We start from the raw sequence: 7,804 nt of genomic DNA, 5'->3' as shown, positions 1-7,804 counted from the left end.
CATCCGTCCGCCACCTCACCGCTGCCCAGCTGGAGCCTCTTCCCCGACGACGTCGTCCACCGCAACAGCTCGATGTCCCTTGTCCACCTCCCCGGATGAGGATCCTTCATCCATCTCGTCGTCCCGCCGGTTCAGCCGCCCCGTCCTCCACCTCCAAGGAGCTGCTCCGACGAACGCCTCGTCTATCGCGGCTGCTCCATCCCCACAGCACCGCCTTAACTTGGTCCACCAGAACCGCAACATCCTCACCGAATCCTCGAACGAAGCTGAGGCCTACTCAGTGCCCCCAAAGAGGTTGTACACTCATGGCATCGCACCTTCTCCTTATCTCGACCTCCCGGCGCCGATGGTTCTCCATCCCGCACCCCCATGGGGCGGCTACCTTGAAGCCAGCCCCGTGGGCGACATCTCCATGGCGGCTCTCGCCCAGTGCGAGGCCCCTTAGACGGCGGCGTCCGTACCAGTCGGATCTGCTGCTGCTGTTCCGGCTCTCGCTCGCTCGCTCGCGCTGCTGCTGCTGCTCTAGCTCTCGCTCGCTTGCTCGCGTTGCTACTGCTGCTCTCCCCCTCGCTCGTGCTGCTGCTCTGCTCCAATTTAGCTACACTTCAGTCGACTGAATTGACTTTTGGGTCAGTCGATTTTCAGGGGGTGGGGGTGGGGGGCTTGCCGGAGTTAAGGAAGAACCACCCGTAGCGGGGACGAGGGCTCGCGGGAGAGGTACCCCACTATCTATCTTAGGTTTTAGGGTGGGGGCGGGGGGCCTATAGGGCTGGCCGGGGCGGCGGCAGACTGGCGGTGGGGAGTTGTTTCGGGTCTGCGAGGCGGCGCTGGGGCTGGCGGTTCGGCCGGTGGTGGCTGGCAGCTCAGGGGGTGCAGGTTGAAGATCAACTACAGGCCCTCCCTAAACTACATGTCAAGTGCCTCTCTGCTACCATTGCGTTCAGTTTCGACAGTAACATTCAGATTCCACAGTAAATTTCAGCTTCAACAGTTAAGTTCAGAGTCAACAGTTTTTACCTCATCTGTTGTAGTCAGGTTGTTTTTGGTGATGTAAATTTTACATCTATTTTACATCATCTATTAGAGATGCTATTAGAATCCCACTTGAGATTGACGATGTCTGTCTTGTGCTGCTTCAGCCTTGACGTCATACGGCTCACCGGGGCTGCTCCAACGACAGAACGATACATCACAACAGAGCAGTGCCCTGGACGCCGTCTACAAATTCCTCGGATCTTCCTCCACACCTCCGATAGCCACCTCTGCCTCAGCTTCTTCAGCGACCAACCCAATGATGTTGAGGTCGACACGGCCACGGCAAAGAGGTTGTACACTTGTTGCATCACTTATTACTATACATTCATGTCGATCCAATAGGGCTATTTTGGTTTGACGGAAAAACATAGCAATAGGGAATTTTCCAATGGCACTCTACTATTCAATTATTCATGCATTTTGTTGAAAGGAATGAAGCAAAACATCCACCTGGACCTACTTTTCAAAATCCTATGCATGAAAACAAGAACAAGTGCATTAGTGGCAGAATAACATTCTAACTGTACACGCTTTCATATGGTTTCACTTTATTCTGGCCATGTTTCTTTGCATTCCTCTGCTCTTCCAATTCCTGTAAACTAAACACCCAAGTTGACAGAAATCCTGTGTTTACAAATGCTCTGTTTACCTTGTGCATTCCTATCCTATTCTGGTGTTTTTCCTATCCCTGCGTTTTTAGAATCATTTAAGCCAGATGAGCCCTTACAGAATTACTTCAGGTACAGGTAGGTGTCGAAGGGAACTTTGTGTGGTTTGTCCTGCTCCTGCCATGACGTCGTCCACCTCACCTGAGGTGCTCCATTGACAGAAACATCCACCAAACCAGACATCACGACTCCTGACCATCTTTCGCCGCCTCAGATCTCCTTCCCTGTCGCTGACACCCACCGCAACGGCATCACCATCATCGCCTCAGCACATGAACCTGAGGAGTACGCGGGTCCACAAAAGAGGTCGCACTCTTTTGATTCTCTTATGTTATGCATTGCTTAAAATTACATGCTAATTTATCGTCTTGTTCACCTCTTGGACTCCAAGTCAGGTCCAAATTAATGTTCAAACTTGAGTTCTAAATTAGTTGTGGGGCACATATCGAGGAAGCAATGAATAGTATCTCTGTCTAATATCTGGTTCACCTAGGGTATGCCTATGTTGTTCATCTTGGGTGGGAAACAAATAGTAAAGCAATCATCATCTGTCTTTTTCTTAAATTAAAGCAATCATCAGCCTGCTATCATTATTTTTGGATCCATCCACTGGTTGTTACCATCACTCTAAATTCTGCATGCTCTCCTTACATAATCTCACCATATTTTCTTCGTATGCATGTCAGATATTGTACATAGTCATGCTGAACATGTAGAGAAAAAGAGAAGAGTTTTGCACGGTAATACAATGTCATGCAGACATCGCTCCATGGTGGGTTCAATGGCAAACCCTCCCCACCCCTCTCCAGATTGTAATCCAGAGGAAGATATTTGTTCTGAGGCGGATTCAGACACCGCTGACCACTCCTATTTACCCCCAAGGTGTTTTCTCTACCTTGGCGTGATGATATTAGTCATATCATGCATATGTTGCCTTGCAGTGCCTACTTTTGACATCATATATGTCATCTTCTTAGTTTAGACATGTTCTGTAATGCCACCTGTTTAGTTTCTATATCATATATGGGAATTGTGCAGTTTCATGTCTTTTAGCCAGCCATAATATACGTGAAATGTGAAATGCCATCCTGTTTAACCAGGCATCATATATTTGAATGATATCTTGCCCATCCTTTTCTTCATTACATTTCCATTTGTCAACAATGTTTGTACATTAAACTACTCTTCCTGTGAATCAGCCATTTGGGTGGGAAATTGAAAAATCTGGAGTGAAAACAAGGCCTTCAGAGCAGACAGTGCTACCTGTCGAAGCAGATCTCTTGTTGGGTCCCGATAGCTCCTCAGAGATGGATTCAGAGACAGATGACCAGTCCTATTCCCCCACCGAGGTGTATGCTCTAACTTGGCACAGTTATACTGCTCATATCATGCATATGGTGTCTTGCATTGCATATATTAGACATCATATACACAATATTGAACACCATGTTCTTAGTTCAGACATCATATCTAATGCCCTCTGTTTAGCATATAAATCACATATGTGAATTAAATGATGCGATCCTGACTACTTAGATAACATGTAGGTGAATTATGTCATGTGATCCTATTTAGTTATTCATCATATCTTTGAATTATGTTATGCTATGCTATCCAGTTTAGATAGACATCATATATGTGAAATTATGTCATGCTATCCGTTTTGGTTAAACAATATACATGTCAACAATTTCATAACCTCTTTTTCCACACTATCTATTGCATCTGTCTCTCATACAATGTCTGTACATTCAATTATGTTTCCTGTTTATCAGTCATTTGAATTGGAGCGGGTGATGCAAGCATCTAGAGGATTAAAAACACAGTCTTTAAATAAAACAGTGCTACCTCTTGGTGGAGATAGCACCCCGGTTGTACATGCACGAGAACCAGCCCTACCACACATAACCCAAACTCTCACAGATTGTACCCCTACTACGATGGACAGAGAACCAACTTCACCCAATCTAACCCCCACCCCAGCAGATAGTAACCCAGTTCCTGTTGACACAGCACCATCTCCACCGTAGAGCTCCCAAACAAGAGCAGTTAGTAAGGCAGCTCCAGTGCCCAAAGGGCCAGTACTACCACGGCGAACCCCAACTCCACCAGTTAGTACGCCTATTCCTGTGGAGGAAGCACCACCAGCTAGTCGTAGTTTAGCATCTATCGCATTTGATGTTGTTAAATTGTATGTGTGTATCTTCCCATCTTGGAAATATTGTACTGAAGATGAAGGAAAATGCCAGTTGCAGGTGTTTGTCCAGGAGTTATGTGTAAGTAATGTTATTCATGGCAATTACTTTGCTTTGTCCCATACATCCTACCTCATTAATGGTTATAATACAACAAATTTTCCCATTTTTCTCTATAGAGAAGGACCGATTTGGAAACTCGGGATGAGGTAACCTGTGCTAATACCTCTGCTATCTTCAAGAATGCTTGGTGGCAGTATCGGAATTACCTGAAGAAAATGTACTTCACCGGCAAAGAAACTCATCAAATTCCCTTACGTTCTCCTGAGACACATTTACTGGACGATGACTGGGAACACCTTGTTCTGTACTGGTCCCGAACCAAGAATGTGGTAAGGTCTATGAGCTCATTTTCTACTTTTAAGTACTATATTCCTGCGTCTTACTGTACTCTATTCATGTAGAACAAGTGCCTAAACCTGAAGAACAACTGTTCTACTTTAAGATTCCATTGCTATCATAGTTCAAAAAAGCGCTAGGCGTTAATTGTGCATTTTGCCACCGCCTTGCGCTTTACTGACGAAAGCGCATGCTTATGCGCAGTTATGCACAGATTAAGCGTAGTTATGCGCAATGCGTTTCACCAACGCCTAGAGCATAGGCGCGCTTAAGCGCTCGCTTAGGCGCGCCTTTTTTATCTATGATTGCTACCGTGCATACTGCTTTGCTCTTGTATCACTGTATTTACTCATACAAACTTATTTTTAAATTGAAGGATCCAATCAAAACTGCAATGGAACAGCACGTTTGTTCACGCATGTTTCTTTAACAGGCTTGCTCTTATCAATAGCTCTGTTGATTTCAATTTCAATTGTGTATACATTTGACTTCTCATATCATGCACATTACTAGCATCACAACAAAGCCAATAGTGTTGTTGTACATGTAGACCCGTGGTACCCATCTGAAATCTTGTTGTGCCATGTAGTTTCCCACGCTTTGTATTCTTTCACTGCCGCTTTGTCTTGAACTGATATGATTTGAACCGTGTCTCTATTTTGATTTGACAAGACAATGCAGTGACCATAGGACATAGATATATGTTCGTTTGATGCTTTTATTATGTAATAGTACTAGGCAATAGAAGACTTGGTAGTTTAATCCTGTCCACCTTACTAATGAACTGTTTCACTGAAATGAGTTTCATATACTAGTACATGCTAAACTGTTATGTGTCTGCTTGTTTCTTCTTTTAGAAAGCTGGCACAATATTGGGGAAGAGTGCCTTATTAAGCAATGGTAAAGGAAGTAATGCAGATAAGGTTCAGGATAGTGACACATCCTTGTTGTTCTCCAACAAAGCTGATAAAATAGCTAAGGAAGACTATCTCGAAGAAAGTGAGACAACCCCAAAGTCATGTCTTGGTTTAGTGTTGGAGTTACTGGCCACTACCGCTTGCAGAAGCTACTCAAACTCACTGTCTGAATCAGTTCGGTTTCTTGAGTCTCAACTACAAGTTGAAAGACATCGATCAACTGTGTTGCGACAAGAAGCGGAAGGACTACGGAAGTCCCTGGAGCATTCAGATGCATACTTTCTGGTGCAACAGCAAGCGTTGGAGGATTTTAGCGCCAAACAAGACAAAGCTAATAAGCTTGCTAAGCTTATTGCCAGCATGGTGGATACCACGTTTCTTGAGCTCTTCTGAAGTTGTTTCAGTTATGCTCTTGTTTTGCTGCCATGTTTTTTTGCAGTGGTGGCCAATTTTGACGACCAGTATATGTAGTATGCTGCTTTGTTCCCTATATTTGCACTGGTGGCGAACTTTGAAGCCCAGTGGATGTAATATGTGTAATAATGGTAATAGGCTAGCATTAGTTGCTTGCTTATTTATTTCCTTATTGTCTTGTTTAGTTGTTTGCTTGTAGTTACTTCAGTTCTTTTTCTGTGTTTTTCTAGTGGCCACAATAACCTATCTTTGGAAACTAGGCCAGAATAATCATGGAAACACACGGACTGTTGTAACCATGGGCCTCCTGTGGGCCGTATGATCCATGGGACTTCTACGGGCCGTAGGATCCATTGGCCTTCTATATGGACCATAGGATCCATGGGCCTTCTACGGGCCGTACGATTCATGGGCCTTTTACGGGCCGTAGGATCCACGGGCCTTCTACGGGGCGTATCGTCATTTCGCCAATTATGGGCCGTACTATTCGTGGACAATAACGGGCCATTAATAGGCCGTATTTGATGACTCTATGAAAACAGCCCAATGGGGTTTTTTGACATGAAAACGGCCCAACGTATTATCGGGCCACAAACGGGCCGACTGTAACCATGGGATGAATTTGGCCCACAAGTAGAAAATGATAGTAACGAGCCTTAAGTAAACAAATGTGGAAATGATCCCAAGAATAAATGGCCCCGAGAAGGCCGAAAGATAACATGGGGTGGAAATGGCCCAGCGGAATAATGAGCCGTTAATGGGTATAAAGTGATACACTGTTCATTACGGCCCAGTTTCACCATGTGACGTTAATGGGTATAAAGTGATACACTGTTCATTATGGGCCAGTTTTACCACGGGCTGTTAATGGGCCAAGAGTAATAAGGGCCTCATATGGGCCGAAAGACGTCATGGGCCATACATGGGCCGGAAGTTAAAACTGGCTGGAATTATATTGGACGACCCTGATGACGCTACTAGGCCTAATTCGGATAGGCCGTAAACGGGCCCTGGGTTAGCGGGATGTAAATGGGCTATATACGAACAGGCCGTTCACAGGCTTGCCGAGGGCCGGGCCGCCATCTTTTGACCAAGTCAAATGGGCCGGCCTTTTCACAAGAATGGGCCTCTGTTAGGCCGTGCCACGTGTCGACGTATCAACTTAATGGGCCCGCCTAGGAGATCTACCGCATCAAGGGGTGCTGCTTCCCATTGGGAATCTACTGGCCCAGACTAAAAATTCAGATGACTGAGGCCTAAATAAAGTGATTTAAGATGAGTGTACGACCTATCTTGCGGCCTGGTGAAGTAGGCAGCTCCAGCTGCTGAGTCGGTGATGCCGGCGTGGTGGCGGTGGCTCTGGCAGCAGGAAAGAAGATATGTCGCGATAGTCGACGGCAACAGGGAAGCAGCACCGGGGCCCTGGACGCATCTGAAGTTGGAGCCACTCTGGCGCCGTGCACAACGGCGCGGGTGAATCGGCTCTGGTATGGTTCACGCGGTCATCATCGAGGCAGCTCCGGCAGCACGGAGTAAGAAGCACACGACCCAGTGCACGACGGCAAATGGATAGCGGCTCCGGCATTGGGGAGGAGGGTGGCATGTTATTTGGTGGAGTGGGGGCGCCATGGAGGACGGGCTGAGGTTTCATGGCTGGGGAAAAGGGAGCTTTCAGGGAGAAGGTGATTTGGCGCCCATGATGTATGAATGGGGAATTGGGAGGGGGAACCTTGTCTTACGAACGCATTTGTCTGAAATTCTGAAATGTGTGTGTGTGTGTGTGTGTGTGTGGTGGGGGGGTTACAGTTCTATCCCTGCCTTTAGAATTTTAGGCTTGGGTCTGGTCTTGACAGTTGGGGATAGTAGAGTAACTTTAATTCTCCCAAATAGTGGGCGTGAGCGATTTCGGACGAGGAGGGTGTGTTTTGAATAGTGGGCGCGAGCGATTTTGGGCATGTTTTGAAATAGTGGGCGCGAGCGATTTCGATCGAGGAGAGGGTGTTTTGCCGCCCATGGTTTATGAATTATTCGGCGCAAACCATTTCGGCTAAGGAGAGGGTGTTTTGCCGCCCATGGTTTACGAATTATTCGGCACCTGTCATCTGGGCCGAGGATAAGGCGCGCTTGGATTAAGTTACGAACCTACCCTCGATGTACAATGGGCCAATTGATGTGT

This window comes from Triticum urartu, chromosome 7A, assembly GCF_056163025.1.
Source record: "Triticum urartu cultivar PI428250 chromosome 7A, HENAU_Tu73, whole genome shotgun sequence".
Lineage (NCBI taxonomy): Eukaryota > Viridiplantae > Streptophyta > Magnoliopsida > Poales > Poaceae > Triticum > Triticum urartu.
This window is presented reverse-complemented; position numbering follows the sequence as displayed.